We start from the raw sequence: 18,413 nt of genomic DNA on the forward strand, positions 1-18,413 counted from the left end.
AGTATAGGTCTCTCCGACATCCTCAATACTTCCAGTGCCACAGTTCTTTCACGTGAAAGAAAAACACAAGGATACAGAGAGACCTAGGTTTAGGGGCATAAGGTAAGTGATTCTCATTCCTGGCAGAAGAGATGCAGCTAGGTTGATTTCACAATTCCAATAACAGAAATAAGTGGTCTCAAAGCATGAGGGAAAGGAGCAGAAGTCAGCCAGGAGCGTAATCCAAGAAATAAGAAACAGCACAGCTTAAAATGGCCAAGAATGTTTTGCTTTTCTCTCCAAGAGAAACTATGTGATTATTGCTCATACTTTCACCACAACCACTAAGGAGACTGCGTAACCTCAGCAGAAGGCATGAGAACTGGGAAGATGGGAGATTAGAGCAGACCTATACTTCTGGTATAAAGGAATAAACTCTGGACCAGGAGTCAAGATCCTGATTTGAGGTACTATTTCTGCCATATGTCACCTCTGTGACTTAAAGGAAATCATCTAACCATTTCCAAGCCTTAGCTTCCTCACATGTGTAATGAATATACTAAAACCCACCCCACAGGATCATTGTAAAATACAGTGAGATATAATACATGAAAGTCCTTTGTCAAGAGCTGAAAATAGTAATATCATTTTCATTGAATTAAAAAAATAAATAATGCATTTGGAGGAATCTGCTTATGAGCAACAGAAACTTCAGAGATTCAGAAAAATGTATTTGATTTGACAAAGGATGATATATTCATCCAATGGGTGGCTATTATGTAGTAGTGACCCAAAGACACATAGTCAAAAATACCATATCCTCTTCAATATTGTTCCCCTCTTCCTTCCTAACCACACACTGTTCCCCGCAGCACCCCCAGGGACTACTGCTGAGTGTTGGTGGGGGGGGGGGAGGAGGGCTTGAATGGTGTCAAGAAAGGTGTTTCTGACCACCTTAGCATCTGCTTCATATTATTCTCAAAGCTGCCCATCTTTAAGCCTCAGCTCACATTGTGGAACATGACTGTTATCTTCAGAACAGTTGAAGAAATAATTACCTCTAATGCTCCTCAGGACCTAGCAAGTGTCCCTCATTATAACCCTTGTGCCTCAAGGAAAAGTCTGACTCAGTAAGCTCAGCTCATTTACTTCCATCAGGGAAGAAGGTTAAGGAAGGTAAGGGGTCCTGGAACCAGAAGAATCCAGGGCACAGATTGAGATGTCTCCATAAATGTCTCCCTATGACTCACCCTGTGAGCTTCAAAGAGTAACAGACTTACAAATAGTTTACTATTGAGCCAGGACTAGAAAGATGTTTGCCTGCTTGGGAGGAGGTAATTCTCACACACCTGACCCCTCCCTTGCCTGGGTCCATATAACACAAAAGGTCCAAATAGACTTTTGATGATCTACACATCATCAATATTGGTGGTATTTTCAATTTTTCCCAGTGATATCAAGACCATGCATTTCCACCCCAGACAGTCTATCGGATTATCCAAATCTGGGAAGGTTGGTGAAAAGTTAATTTGTGGATGAAGCCTGGATGTCTCTCTCTTTCTTGGCCCTATGCTTGGTCATTACTCACCAAAGAGCTGCACTGTTTAACCTACAGAAGGATGAGAAGAAGTTAAGCTACCAGTCAATTTCCAAGAACAGAGTATTTAATGGACAGCTTTTCGGGCATTGCCTATAGGGTTCCAAAATGAAGCTCTCACCACCCAGACACCAATTAGTACTTCTCTCTCTTCTTCAGACAAAGGTTTAACAAGGTCTCTTCTTCTTACTGGGACTCCAGGGAACATCCCCAGCAGGGAATATTTTTGAATCGCATTCTCCAGGGTGCCATGTCAAGAGAGGCCTTACATCCAGAAACAAGGTAAAGCTTCCTGCCATGGGGAGTGGGACTGCCTGATTTTCTGGCCTAAGCAAGATCTGATCTAGGGTGAGTGAGGATGAAGGCAGGGATGGGGAGGACCAACACCAGGACCAACATACAATATTACCTAAATGACCCTCCCCCCCATGACGTAGGTGGAACCATGAGAGGAAGAATGGATTATAAGTAGAAGACTTTATGAGAAAGGATAACCTGCCAGGGAATAAGAGTGAAGATAATATCAAATGTCTGAACTCAAAATGGTAGGTACAAGTGTAGGCCAAATCTTGACGGTACTACCATCCATATATTATCTCACCTTAGGTGAAATTACCTACAACTCTGTCCCTACTTAACCAATTTATTGACATTTGATTCTCATCTCAGCCACCAAAATCACTCCTGAAAATGGTGCCATGTTAATCTATGGGAGGATATTCAAGATTATGAAGGATCTAGATTGAGAGGGTGTCGGTGGATTAAGAGGGATTCAAAAAATTGAGTGTGTACAGCTTACACAAGAGAACACTTGTGGTGACATACATGATTTTTGATGGATTCTTCAAGTCTAGGAAGAAAGTCCCTGCAGGGGAAAAATTATTTGTTTTATAAAGCCAAAGACGGGGGGACAAGAACAAACTCTGCAAATTTATAGCTCAAGACTCAGTAAGACCCGTGTCTTCAGAATGATACTCCCTTACCAGAAAGACAAAGGGCAACAAAGGCTATATGGAAGGCAACAGCACCCAAATGAGGTCACCCCTTTCTGAGAGCCATACTGTAAGGGTATCAAACCAGTTCCAGAGGGAAGAAGAAGACATAGCAGGTGTCATTTCAGGTAGAGCCAAGATTAGAAACCCTAATATGAAACACTCAGTTTCCTGACAGAGAAGACAAATTAGGTAACAGTGAGCTTAGAGCAGAAGATACCATCATGTCTCTGAAACTGCAGAGAGAGGTATTATGAAGCAGAAAATACTGACCCAGAACCCCAGTGGAGGAGGAAGGAGTAGGCAGAACAAGTAGCAAGAGCAATACAAAGTCCAGTCTAATAGGCACTGGTAACAGACACAGAAACTCAGGCCCAGAAAAATAAAGAAAAGTCTCAGAACCAGAACTCTAGATTAGTGTGACTATGGACTCCTTGACTGAAACTCTGAACCCTCGCCTAAAGTCAGAAATTGTGTAAAATATCGAGAGAATGGAATGGGCTAAAGCTTCACAAACAGTCAAGAGGGCTGGGATCAATAATTTGTATCAAAAAATATGTTTTCTGAGTTCCCCCTTAAGCTTGTGGAAGGCAATTCAGAGATTTTAAACATGGCCAAGTGGAAGATATACATCAAACTACGGTGAAGCATCACCAAAGGCAAAGCAGAGGCATAGGCAAAGATTTGTGGCCACACCATGGAGAGATGGGAACACCTTGGAGAGAGAGCATCTAATTATACCTGAGGGGATCAGGTAAGGCTTCACAAATAAGGCAACATTAAAGAATAAAGTTTAAGAGTGGAATAGAATATTCCAGAATGACTTACTAGCCTGAAAAGGAACTCCAAATTCATAAAGTGTGGAATTTTGGATGAACAGCTAAGAGATCAATATTGAGGGAACAGTGCAGAGGGATGAGGCTTGAGAGGAAGGAATGTAGTAAGTAGATTTAGAACGGTTACTCCCAGTAAAGTTCAGGTGATGTTTTTCTTTGATAAACTATGATGTGAGCCAAGTCACCAAGCTGCACATTGTAGCTTCAGCTATCAGTAGGGCTTTTGGAACCTATGAATAAGTGATACTATTGCCTTGCAATAATTTCATTAATCTCATTAGATAGTATTAAATTCATAAATACTTTGCTGGTGGGCAGGCACTGGGGTTTCATAAATCTATCCATTACTATTTCATAAGAGAGACTCCCTGTTTTCCATTGCCTGTAGCTCTTGTGCTAATAAAAGCATGGATCAAGATGCATAGTCATCAAATCTTAGCCAGTTTATTTTCAAATTTTCATTATACTACTGAGTCTGAATGATATGGATAAGGAGATACCCTTTAATCTGTAAGGGGTTAGAAGTTTTCTTTATAATCTGAACTGGAGAATGTGAGCCACATCACTCAATAATATCATAAATCTTAGAATAGAATATACTTCCATAGTGCTTATATAGAAAGGTAAAAGAATAAGCTCTTTTACAAAAAGTCACTATCAGCCATACTACCGTATCTCTAAAATTTCTTTAAGACATTATTAAACTCATCTTCTCTGCTACATGCTCTTAGCTTTTCTAATGATCCTTCCTCTTTTAGAACTTGTGTCAGGTTCTTCTTAATCTTCACCATCCAGTCTGAATTTGTTTTTCTAAATAACCTCAACACTTACATATGTACAAGTTTTAGTATCTGATTTCCAGCCTCATGAACAACTTTGGGCCCTTCAAGGAACAAATGCATAAGGTCAACCTTCAATAAGAGAAAGAAAGTGAAAAACAAATTAATATATAAATACACCTCTTAAAAAGTTTAAATGATGATTTGGGGTTGATGTCCACTGGCAAAACCTCAGTAGTGAATATCACCCAAGAAAATAATGTAGACTAAGAAGAGATAGGTTGAGGAAAGAACACAGGGAAGTACAAGCATTAAACATAGGACACAAAAAGAAAATTCAGGACACAGAAAATATGCAGCACTGAAGTTGAATTAATAAGAGTTGATTAAAGTAACTGGATTCTATACTAATATTTTTACTATATGTTAATATATATAATGGAGTACAGAGAGTATGGTGTTATAGCAGCAGAGAGAAAAAAATATTCAATATAACATTTGTTAACATCATTATCAGCCATCAACTCAGAGTTATGAGGAATAAAATAATGGATAAAACAGGCACAGCTCCTGCTCTCACAGAGTATAAAACAATGGAGAGAAGAGACACATAATGGCAATTATAATGCTATCCAAAGACTGATAAAAGGGGAAGTTTGGAGCATTATGGTAGTACACAGGAATGGGATCTAAAAAAGACCAGGAAAATCAGGAAAGGCTTCTTAGAAGAAGTGATACTTAGGTTAGAAGCCAAAGACTAGTAAAAGTTACCCACATGAACATTAAAAAAAAATTCATGAAGAAAGAAAAACATCTCTAGATGTATTTGAGAAACGAGGTTCAAAAAAGAGAAATACGAAAAACTTCCCATTTGATTGAATAGTGTGAAGTGTGGTGGGTACACAAGCAGACTACACAGATCCCTCTTCAAGGAAGGACTTTCTGCCAGCTGGTAAGATAGCAGACATCCTCCAGCTGTTATTCTTAGGGACTCCCTTGGGTATCGAAAGCCCAAAGTCACACCCACCCCTAAGAAGACCCCATTCAGTGACAGTGGATATGACAGCTGGGACACTTTGGTCTTCTGTGGATTAAACTGGTGGGCACAGTTCCCTACTTTGAGTTAGTTAGCTGAAGCTTTGTCATGCATGCATTACAGTTTGATTTAACAGATATATTCAGAACAGTCCATTCTAAAACAAAAGAATATGTATTCTCAAGTGCACATGGAACATTCTCCAAAGCAGATCACATGTTAGCCCACAAAACAAACCTCAACAAATTCAAGAAGACTGAAATTATACCATGCATATTTTCTGATCAAAATGCCATGAAACCAGAAGTCAACCACAAGAAAAAATCTGCAAAGACCACAAATATATGGAGGTTAAATAAGATGCTACTAAACAATGAATGGGTTAACCAGGAAATTAAAGAAGAAACGAAAAAGCACATGGAAACAAATGAAAATGAAAACACAACGATCCAAAACCTCTGGGATGCAGCAAAAGTGATTTTTTTTTTGAGAGAGAGAGATCACAAGGAGAGAGAGAGAAAGGAGGAAGCAGGCTCCCTGCCTAGCAGAGAGCCCAATATGGGACTCGATCCCAGGACCCTGAGATCATGACCCAAGCTGAAGGCAGAGGCTTAACCCACTGAGCCACCCAGGCAGCCCAGCAAAAGTGGTTTTAAGAGGGAATTTTATAGAAATACAAACCTACTTCAAGAAACAAGAAAAATCTCAAACAACCTAAACTTTCACCAAAAGGAAATAGAAAAATAACAAACAAAACCTAAAACCAGCTAAAGGAAGGAAATAATAAAGGTTAGAGGAGAAATAAATGATGCAGAGGGATACCTGGGTGGCTCAGTCAGTTGAGCACCCGACTCTTGGTTTCAGCTCAGGTCATGATATCAAGCTCCTAGGATCCAGCCCTACATTGGGCTCCCCGCTCAGCAGGGAGTCTGCTTCAGGATTCTCTCTCTCTACCCTCCCCATTCTCACTTTGCCCCTCCCCATGCTTGCTCTGTCTCTCTCTCTCTCTAAAATAAATAAGTAAATCTTTTTTTTTTTTAAAGAAAGGATCTGTACTTGAGGAATTACGGAACACTCATGAAAGAAATCAAAGAAGACACAAAAAGTTGGAAGAACATTTCATGCTCTTGGATTGGAAGAATAAACATTGTTAAAATGTCTATACTGCCTAGAGCAACCTATACTTTCAATGCCATTCCGATCAAAATTCCACTGGTATTTTTCAAAGAGCTGGAGCAAACAATCCTAAAATTTGCACGGAATCAGAAGAGACCCCGAATTGCTAAGGAAATATTGAAAAAGAAAAGCAAAACTGGCAGCATCACATTACCTGATTTCAAGCTTTACTACAAAGCTGTGATCACCAAGACAGCATGGTACTGGCATAAAAACAGACACATAGACCAGTGGAACAGAGTAGAGAGCCCAGATATGGACCCTCAACTCTATGGTCAAATAATCTTCGACAAAACAGGAAAAAATATACAGTGGAAAAAAGTCTCTTCAAGAAATGGTGCTGGGAAAACTGGACAGCTATATGTAGAAGAATGAAACTCGACCATTCTCTTACACCATACACAAAGATAAACTCGAAATGGATAAGAGACCTCAACGTGAGACAGGAATCCATCAGAATCCTAGAGGAGAGCATAGGCAGTAACCTCTTCAATATCAGCCACAGCAACTTCTTTCAAGATATGTCTCCAAAGGCAAAGGAAACAAAAGCCAAAATAAATTTTTGGGACTTTATCAAGATCAAATGCTTCTGCACAGCAAAGGAAATGGTGAACAAAACAAAGAGACAACACATGGAATGGGAGAAGATATTTGCAAATGACAGTACAGACAAAAGGCTGATATCCAGGATCTATACTCAAACTCAACACACACAAAACAGATAATCATGTCCAAAAAATGGACAGAAGACATGAACAGACACTTCTCCAATGAAGACATACAAATGGCTATCAGACACATGAAAAAATGTTCATCATCACTAGCCATCAGGGAGATTCAAATTAAAACCACATTGAGATAACACCTTACACCAGTTAGAATGGCCAAAATTAGCAAGACAGGAAACAATGTGTGTTGGAGAGGATGTGGAGAAAGGGGAACCCTTTTACACTGTTGGTGGGAATGCAAGTTGGTGCAGCCAATTTGGAGAACAGTGTGAAGATTCCTTAAGAAATTAAAAATAGGGGTGCCTGGGTGGCTCAGTGGGTTAAAGCCTCTGCCTTCGGCTCGGGTCATGATCCCAGGGTCCTGGAATCGAGCCCCACATCGGGCTCTCTGCTCAGCAGGGAGCCTGCTTCCTCCTCTCTCTGTCTGCCTCTCTGCCTACTTGTGATTTCTGTCTTTCAAATAAATAAATAAATAATCTTTAAAAAAATTAAAACCAAACATTTAAAAAAAGAAATTAAAAAATAGAACTTCCCTATGACCCTGCAATTGCACTACTGGGTATTTACTCCAAAGATACAGACGTAGTGAAAAGAAGGGCCATCTGTACCCCAATGTTCATAAAAGCAATGGCCATGGTCGCCAAACTGTGGAAAGAACCAAGATGCCCTTCAACAGATGAATGGATAAGGAAGATGTGGTTCATATACACTATGGAGTATTATGCATCCATCAGAAAGGATGAATACCCAGCTTTTGTATCAACAAAGATGGGACTAGGAGAGATTATGCTGAGTGAAATAAGTCAAGCAGAGAAAGTCAATTATCATATGGTTTCACTTATTTGTGGAGCATAACAAATAACACAGAGAACATAGGGAGATGGAGAGGAGAAGGGAGTTGAGGGAAATTGGAAGGGGAGATGAACCATGAGAGACTATGGACTTTGAAAAACAATCTTAAGGTTTTGAAGGGGCAGGAGGTGGGAAGTTGGTGGAGCCAGGTGGTGGGTATTATGGAGGCCACATATTGCATGGAGCACTAGGTGTGGTGCATAAACAATGAATTCTGTTACACTGAAAAGAAATTAAATAAATAAATAAAAAGAAATGATATAGAAACTGAAATAAATAAATAATAGAACAGATCAATTAAACCAGGAGATAATTCTTTGAAAAAAAAAGTCAATACAATTGTTAAACCTCTCTCCAGACTTACCAAGAAAAAAAAAGAGAAAAGACTAAAATATATAAAATCACAAATGAGAAAGGAGAAATAACAACCAACACCACAGAAATATGAATAATTATAAAAGAATATTATGAAAAACTATATGCCAGCTAATTGAACAACTTAGAAGAAATGGATAAATTTCCAGAAACATATAGACTACTAAAACTAAAACAGGAAGAAACAGAAAATTTGAACAGACAGATAACCAGCAAAGAAATTGAGTCAGTTATCAAAACACTCCCCACAAACAAAAGTCCATGTCCAGATGGCATCATAGGTGAATTCCACCAAATATTTAAAGAAGAGTTAATACCCATTCTTCTCAAACTATTCCAAAAAAAAAAGAAAGAAAGGAAGGAAGAAAGAAAGAAAGAAAGAAAGAAGGAAAGAAAGAAAAAAGAAAAGGAAGGAAAACTTCCAAATTTATTCTATGAGGCCAACACTACCCTGATGCCAAAATTTGATAAAGACTCCATTAAAAAAGAGCACTAACTATATAGGTCAGTATCCCTGATGAACATAGATGCAAAAAGTCCTCAAGAAAATACTAGCAAACCAAATTCAACAATACATTAAATAAATCATTCACCAAAATCAAGTGGGATTTATTCCTAAATTGGAAGTGTGAATCAATCCTCACAAATCAATCAGTGTAATACATCACATTGATAAGATACAGGATAAGAACCATATGATCATTTCACTAGATGCAGAAAAAGCATCTGAAAAAGTCCAACATCTATTCATGATAAAAACTCTCAACAAATTAGCTTCAGAGGGAATTTACCTAAACATAATCAAAGGCCATCTATGAGAAACCCACAATTAACATCATCCTTAATGGGGAAAAACTGAGAGCTTTTCCCCAAGATTAGGAACAAAACAAAGATGTCCTTTCTCACCACTTTTATTCAACATAGTATTAGAAAGTCCTAGCCACAGCAATCAGACAACAAAAAGAAATAAAAAGCATCCAAATTGGAAAGGAAGTAGTAAAACTTACACTATTTGCAGATAACATGATATCATATATGGAAAACCTGAAAGAACAACAACAAAGAAAGAAGGAAGGAAGGAAGTTCTGTCAGCTAGAACTGATAAAGAAATTCAGTAAACTTGCAGGATACAGAGACAATGTACAGAAATCTGTTGCATTTCTATACACCAATAATGAAGCAGCAGAAAGAGAAATTAAGGAAATAATACCATTTACAATTGCAGCCACAATAATAAGATACCTAGGAATAAATCTAACCAAAGAGGTGAAAGACCTTGGCTTTGGAAACTATAAAACACTGATGAAAGAAACTGAAGAGGACACAAAGAAATGGAAAGACATTCTATGCTCATGGATTGGAAGAACAAATATTGTTAAAATGTCTGTACTACCCAAAGTAGTCTATACACTTAATGCAATCTCTATCAAAATACCAACGGCATTTTTTACAGAACAAGAATAAACAATCCCAAAATTTGGATGAAACCACAAGTCCCCAAATACCCAAAGCAACCCTGAAAAAAGAAAAGCAAAGCCCAAGGCATCACAATTCTAGACTTCCAAGTTCTATTACAAAGCTGTAGTGATCAAGATAATATGGTACTAACACAAAAATAGAGGCATAGATTAAGAGAACAGAATCGAAAATCCATAAATAAACTCAAAATTATGTGGTCAATTAATCTTCAACAATGCAGAAAGAATATCCAATAGGAAGAAGATAATCTCTTCACCAAATGGTGTTGGGAAAACCGGACAGCAAGATTCACAAGAAAGAAACCGGACCACTTTCTTACACCAAACACAAAAATAAATTCAAAATGATTTGCAAATGACATCTTCAATAAAGGTTAGTATCCAAAATACATAAGGAACTCAAAAAACTCAACATCTAAAAAAAAAAAATCCAACTTAAAAAATGGGCAGAAAACATGAACAGACGTTTTTCCAGACATAAAGATGACCAACAGACAGATGAAAATATGCTTGACATCATTCATCATCAGGGAAATGCAAATTAAAACTACAGTGAAGTATCACCTCTTACATGTCAGAATGGCTAAAATCAACAATACGAAAAACAGCAAGTATTGAGGATGTGGGAAAAAAGGAATAGTAGTTCCTTTGCAGTAGTTCCTTGCAGTCCAACACTGCACTTTTGGTGGGAATGTAAATTGGTGCGGTCACTCTGAAAAACATAAGGAGGTTCCTCAAAAAGTTAAAAATAGAGCTACCTTATGATCCAGCAACCACACTACTGGGTATTTACCCAAAGAATACAAGAACTAATTCAGGGGGATACATGTAGCTCTATGCTTATAGCAGCATTATTTACAATAGCCAAGATATGGAAACAACCCAAGTGTCCTTCAATTGATGAATGGATAAAGAAGATGTGATATATATATTCTTTTTTATGGCTGGGTAATATTCCATTGTCTATTACTCAGCCATAAAAAAGAATGAACTATTGCCATTTGCAATGACATGGATGAAGCTAGAGTATTATGCTAAGCAAAATAAGTCAATCAGAGAAAGACAAATACCACATGTTTTGCTCATAAGTGGAATTTAAGAAACAAAAGGGAAAAAATAAGACAGAACAAAAAACAGACTCTTAATTATAGGGAATAAAAAGATGGTAACAAAAAGGGAGTTGGCTGGGGGATAGATTAAATAGGTGATGGGGATTAAGGAGTTTAGTTGTTGTGATGAGTGCTGAGTGATACACAGAAATGTTGAACTACTATATTGTATACCTGAAACTAATATAACACTGTATGCTAACCACCTGGAATTAAAATAAAACTTAAAATGAAATTTTTAAAAAGAGAAAGTAAATGGCTAACCTAAAAATTTTTTAAAATTTTAAGTGACAGAGGGACCACATAATAGGGCCTTCCATGGGACTTGGGGATGAGTATTTCTATTCCTTGAGCCAAGCTTGACATACCTGTAAGATCACTGCAGGCCATTTGGGGCTATAGCAAAAAAGGCACCATGCCTTGATTCACACAGGAAAAAAGATTACAGAGAGTCTCATGGAGGACCTGGGGAGTATCCAAGAAAGTCTAGGGCAACTCTTGGCTCCAATCTATGCAAAAGCCCAGGCCCCAGGGGAGAGGAGAAATTGTACTCCTGGCAACAAAGGCATAAAAGATAGGTGTAGCCAAGAGAATAGAAGCAGATATGGAAGACAGTTCCATTTGGGAAGGATCTCTACAGGACCTCCTAGCAGGGAATAACCAGGGGCCAAGGGGAAGGAAGGGGAGGGGAGGGGCCATTTTCTGGTTTTGTGTTTGTAGCTCTGGGTTCTGGTTACCCTGCTTCTCTTTCTCCCCGTCTTTGGCTTTCTCACTTTTCTTCCTTCTTTTGATCCTCCGACTTTGGCCCTCTTATTCCTTAAGATCTTCCTTAAAGAGACAAAAGCCTGAGGTCTGGAAAACAAGTGAGAAAAATGATACTGAGCAATCCTCTGGACATATTAGAGGAGCAGAAACCCATGCCTAACAAAAGAGCAACCAAAGGCTGCCTCTCAGAGCCTGACACTGGGGAAGCATGCTGTCAAAGCAGAAAGGATGGTGCCAACAGTAGATCCTCCCATTAACTTATCCTTTCAAGATCCTGAAAAGAGATTCTGATTGAATGTACCCATTTCTGAGTTTTTTAATCAAAACCTAAAAATAGACATCAAATCACCAAAACTAATAGAGACCATTCATCAGAAAAGCATTAGCCAGTAGCACACTGAAGGGAAAGTTTTAGAGATATTCTACTTCAAGTCTAGACCTAGACACAGATGTTGACTCTTGCTGTTTCCTTACATTGTTTAGAAATGTATAAACATTTTAATACGATGCAAACTTACAATAGGGGCACCTGGGTGGCTTAGTTGTTAAGCATCTGCCTTCTGCTTGGGTCATGATCCCAGGGTCCTGGGATCGAGCCCCACATCGGGCTCCCTGCTCAGCAGGAAGACTACTCCTCCCTCTCCCACTCCCCCTGCTTGTGTTCCTTCTATCCTGTCTCTCTCTGTCAAATAAATAAATAAAATCTTAAAAAATAATAATAATAAATTTTTAAAAACTTACAATAGTAAAACTTATCTAATTGTGGAAAATATATTCTACCAAAAAAAATGTGAAAAAGAAAATTTCCTAAAAAACTATTAGCTTTGGAAAGCAATAGTGTAAAAGAGCTATATTTTGGAAAGTGTTTTAAAAAACAATAGTCATCAGGAGGTTTCTTAGGTAATAGTAGCCAATTAGGAAATATGAAGAGAGACAAAAGTAATAGTAATAGAAAAAATTCCAAAAAAAATCTATGACAAAAAAAGAAAAACATATAGATTTCTGAATGGAGAGGATCAATGGATAAAGACATCAACTCTTCCATAATCAATTTGTATTCTTAAATGTAATATACCAAAAAATAGCACTTAAATTAATATTAATTTAAAACATTTTTTTGAAGTTATTACTAAGAATGTCCCCTATCATGTGGTAAATACATGATTCAATTGGTAGTAACACTAAAAACAGGAAAGATTGTCCTGGGAGGCAGTCATTTTTAAATATAGGCTGAAATTTAATATATGAACAAAAAAGGTCATTCAGAATAATAGGAAAAAAGAAGTCTCATTTATTGAATGATGCTGAGATAATAGTTTAACTATTAGTGGGGAGAAATTAATTTAGATACTTTTTCACCCCATGTGAATTTTCTATTATTGATTGATTGATTGATTGATTGATTGATTTTAGAGAGAGAATGGGGTTGGGGAGAGAGGCAGAGAAAGAAGGAGAGAGAAATTCAAGCAGACTCCCCACTGAGTGTGGAGACTGACCTGGGGCTCAATCTCACAACCCTGAGAACAGACCTGAGCCAAAACCAAGAGTTAGACACTTAACTATGCCACCCAAGCACCCATGAAATTTCAAATTTTTTTAAAAAGCTAAGTTAAAATAAATTTTCATAAAGAATATGCTAGTAAATAATTATTAAAAGAATGGATTTTACATCATTAAAAGTTTAAAAGTCACAAAAAAAATAAAAAGTAGAGTTGTTTATGACTACATAAAAGTGTGTGTATGCATGTGTATAAATCATTTTTTAGAAAAGACAGACTTTAATGGAAAATGAATTGAAGGAAATATTTCCAGAAAACTCAAGAGAGGTAATATCCTTAAGATATAATGAAATTTAAAAAAAAGTTATAGAGAAATCCATACAAACAGTGAGCATTTGAAAAACATTATTTCATTTAATACTGTAAATTGCACATAAAGACAAAAGAGAAAATTAGTGAAGAAGCAGATAAATGGTAAATAAATCTTTGAAAATGTCAAAGTTCAAAAAAAAAAAAAAGAAAATGTCAACAGTCTCTCAACAGTGAAGTGAAAACTGAACCAAAATTGAAATACCAATTTTTACTTACTCTATTAATAAAGATTTTTAAATTAAAATTCCTAATTTGGGATGTGATGAAATGGATGGATGTGGTGACATAAACACAGTCCCAAGCAAACTTGTAAATTATGTATACATAAAGTGCTACAGTGTATCTATGAAGCAACATTTTAATATACATCAAGAGCACTTAAAATACCCATATTTTCATACAGGGGCAGAATAACTTCTTGAAAAACAATCTGGCAATATCAATCAAAATCATTGTTTTTCATTTCACCCCCCCATTCACTCAGAAATTACCCTATAAATTACCTTATAAATAAACTTACACATATGCATAAAGATATATGAACAGTACAGTTAGTACATAATTTTTCACAGTAACAAAATCCTGGAAACAAACTGAAAGTCAGAAGTTCTCATTAAATTATCGGATATCCATGTGGTAGAAAATCATGTACAATGAGGCATATCTAGTTTGTGATATGGAACAGTCTCCAAGATAATTAAGAAAGAAAAGGAAAGGAAACAAAGGCTAAAGGTATGTTTAGTATACTAACATTTGCTTTTGTCTTTTATAAGAAAAATAAATGTATATTCTTATTCATGCAAAAACTATCTCTGGAAGGATTCCTAAGAAAATGGGTTACTGGCTGCCTCTGGTGAAAAGGAAGGGATTTAGGAGACCCAAGCATAGAAGTCTTACTGTCTGTTGTTTATATTTTTTATTTTTTCAGCATAACAGTATTCATTGTTTTTGCACCACACCCAGTGCTCAGTGCAATCCGTGCCCTCTCTAATACCCACCACCTGGATCCCCCAACCTCCCACCCCCCGCCCCTTCAAAACCCTCAGATTGTTTTTCAGAGTCCATAGTCTCTCATGGTTCACCTCCCCTTCCAATTTCCCCCAACTCCCTTCTCCTCTCCATCTCCCCTTGTCCTCCATGCTATTTGCTATGCTCCACAAATAAGTGAAACCATATGATAATTGACTTTCTCTGCTTGACTTATTTCACTCAGCATAATATATTTTTTTTATTTTATTTGACTTTTAACCACATACATGTATGATACTTAAAATATTACAGAAAATAAAATTTTAAGATGGCTATGTTCTTTTTATGTATCACTTCTGTATCATTTTAAAAATTCTACTTAAAGGAAATAATCTGAAAATAAGATAGTGGTGAGTCAATTATGGTACAGCCAAATGTAGAAATATAAAATAGTCATCCAAATTAAGATTCTACCTTACTTTTAATGATAATGGAAAATTGTGTTTCATTTATTCATCTGTGTCATAAATTTTTACTGAGTGCCTACTTTACGTCCTAGAACACAATACTAAAATACAAAGGCAAGATACAACATTATCCTCATATAATGATATAAACTGCCTAAATATAAAATGGAAAAACGGTAGGAAACCAAATATTAATAGTTGTTATCTACTAGTAAGAAGATTATTCTTGATATATATGTATTTGAACATGCTTATTAGATACACAAGGGTAATGATAAATGGTTATTCCAATCCTTATGTTTAGAAAAAAATTTGGCTTGTTTTATTACTCTCCCATGGAATATTTCCAGGAGAAAAAAAAAAAGTCACACATGAAAGAAACTGGATCATTGGTGGAGAGTGCATTATGAGGACCCTGAGCTGAATGAACTTTCAAATGCAGTCTTCTTCCTATTTCAGTTTTATGGACAGACACTGAGAACGGAGCACCTATACCACGGATCCCTCCACTAGAGTTACCAACCATTCCAACCTCCAGATTTCCCAGTTCATCCTCATGGAGCTCCCAGGCATTCATGAGTGGCAGCACTGGCTTTCCCTGCCCCGCCTCTGCTCTATTTCTTAGCTCTTTGTGCCAACCTCCTTGTCATGATCACCATCCAACATGAGGCCACACTGCACATGCCTATGTATTCTGGGCATACTGGCAGTTGTGGACATGGGGCTGGCCACCACCATCATGCCAAAGATCCTGGCTATCCTCTGGTTTGATGCCACGGCCATCAGTCTCCCTGAGTGTTTTACTCAGATTATGCCATCCACTGCTTCTTATGCGTGGAATCTGGTATCTTCCTCTGCATGGCGGTAGACAGTATAGTCATCTGTCACCCCCTTCCATAGTCACTGAAGCTTTTGTGATCAAAACCACAGGATTTATGGTGCTCAGGAATGGCCTGCTTACTATTCCAGTATCTACACTGGCTGCCCAGCAACACTACTGCTCCAAGAATGAAACTGATCACTGCCTGTGCTCTAACTTGGGAGTCACCAGCCTGGTTTGTGATGACATTACTGTGAACAAATTTTACCAACTGATTTTAGCATGGGTCCTGATTGGGAGTGATATGGCCCTGGTTTTTTCTTCTTATGTATTAATCCTTTGCTCTGTGATCCAGTTGAACTCACCAGAAGCAATGTCAAAGGCTCTGGGTACCTGAAGCTCCCACCTCATCCTCATCCTCTTCTTCTACACAGGTATCATTGCACTGTCTGCCATACGCCTTGCAAAGAAAAAGATCCCCCTGATCCCTGTACTCCTTAATGTGCTGCACAATGTTATCCCCCCAGCACTCAATCCCATGGTCTACACACTCAGGATTAGGGTTAGGGTTAGGGCAATTTGAAGCAATTTGATAAAATTTACTGAAATGTTCATAAATGTTCATATTCTTTGATCCTGTAATGCTATATGTAGAAAAACATCCAAAGGAAATAGTCCAAATGTAAGCAAAAAGTATTCAAGAAAATTCATTAATACTAATAGAAAATGAAAACTGTATGAATTAACTCTAACTTGCACATATTTGTGTTTTACATGTCATTTTCATAATATGGAAAAGAAAATAAATAAATGTCTATTTTAAAAGACAGAAAAAAGTTTAATTTCATACCAGATAATCTCAATAATAATAATAATAATTAGTTAATCGTTAACAAGCGCTAAGTACTTCTCATAGGCCAAAGAACTGAGATACACACATACACACACACACACACACACACACACACACATACACACACACAATCTAATTTAATACTCACAATAACCCTGTGAGGTGCAAACAGTATTTTCCCAATGTATAGCTAAGGGATCTAGGCACTGGGGGTTACAGAACTTGTTCCACCAGCTGCGATTCTACTCCTTGGAAGTCTGATTTCAAAACCTTTGCACTCTTCTCCCTGTTCCTCTTGATCTGTTCTAGAATCTCTACACGATCTTGAGGAACTTGTGAAACTCACTTTGCTTCAATTCTTCAAGTTAAAAGTAGTAATAATCATAGCATTTTGTTGATTCACAAAGTCACAGCATGCCATAACAAGCAAAAGAGATGATAAAGAAAACAGGCTTTGAGATATGATATACACAGGGGAAAACTGATCTAATTATGCAGCAAAGTTTTCATTCTAGGAAAGGAAGAAAATAGTCCTAGAAAATGCCCTAGAAAAGTAGCTACAAATAACCAGTTAAATCTAATTTAAATTTTATCATTTGCCCATCTAACAAAAATGTACACTTTTTGGGGTACCTGGGTGGCTCAGTGGGTTAAGCCTCTGCCTTCGACCCAGGTCATGATCTCAGGGTCCTGGGACAGAGCCCCACATCGGGCTCTCTGCTCAGCAGGGAGCCTGCTTCCCCCTCTCTCTCTGCCTCCTGCTCTGCCTACTTGTGATCTCTGTCAAATAAATAAATAAAATTTTTTAAAATGTACACTTTTGAGTATAAGAACGCTGATCCATGTTCATTTTTACCTTCTCTAAGCCTAGTATAGGAACTCCGCACATGACTGATGCTTAATACTTGATTCATGATGTGGCTGGTCAGCAGTATAAGTTAGTCTGTGGACCTACGTATCAAATATCCTGGACCATGATATGAAGAATGACCTCAAAAAGTTTGCATGAGTCCACCTTGGAAGTCTTAGAAGACTGCTCAGGGCTTAAGCAACGCCATGAGCTCATCCTACCAGAGAAGTGAGCACTGGGCAGGGCAGCAGACCTGCAGGAAGTCAGTCCATATGTGGGACAAGCCATCCTAAGAGTAATGCTTGAACACTTACTCAAGAACAGAGACTATAAACTTTCTCCAAAAGGAGCTATTACTTCACCCTTGACCAACAATGGCCGCTGATTCAGACTGAAGCACTTCTCCAGTAAGAAAGGGTATGCAAGAGGCAGTCACAGAAAAGGGCTTGAACTTAAGCCAACTTCCACTGTTTCTACCCCAAAGGAGTAGGGTAATAACAACATCTAACCTTAAAGACTTCTTTACAGTTTGCAGAACACTTTCCCACAATGGGTCAACTAATTTCATGTAGTCTTCACAGCAGCCTTCTTAGTTAGGAAACATAGTGTACTATTAACCCTTTGTCACAAAGAAAAGGCACTCAGGTTGAATGATTATACAAGTTCATCAACTAGTAAATTGTTGGGAGCCATGAGGCCTGGTCGAGGGCATTGCTCCCCTAGGTTAAGGTTTGAACTAATGCACGCCTAACACCTGCCCTGCCGGTGACTGCTGAGGGTGGGACAGCCCCGCAGATAAGCATGGTCTGTTAGTCTCCTACCTTTTCCTCTGATCCCCGTTATCTCTCTCAAATAAAGAGCCCCTTGCTAATCAGCGGCAA

The 18,413-nt window shown here is 37.8% G+C and overlaps 1 pseudogene; it reads left to right on the top strand.

Annotated features, from left to right (window-relative positions):
- Positions 1-999: 999 nt before the first annotated feature.
- On the top strand, positions 1,000-16,412 carry LOC125079773 (olfactory receptor 56B4-like; annotated as a pseudogene).
- Positions 16,413-18,413: the final 2,001 nt, after the last annotated feature.

Source organism: Lutra lutra, chromosome 10, assembly GCF_902655055.1.
Source record: "Lutra lutra chromosome 10, mLutLut1.2, whole genome shotgun sequence".
Classification (NCBI taxonomy): Eukaryota; Metazoa; Chordata; class Mammalia; order Carnivora; family Mustelidae; genus Lutra; species Lutra lutra.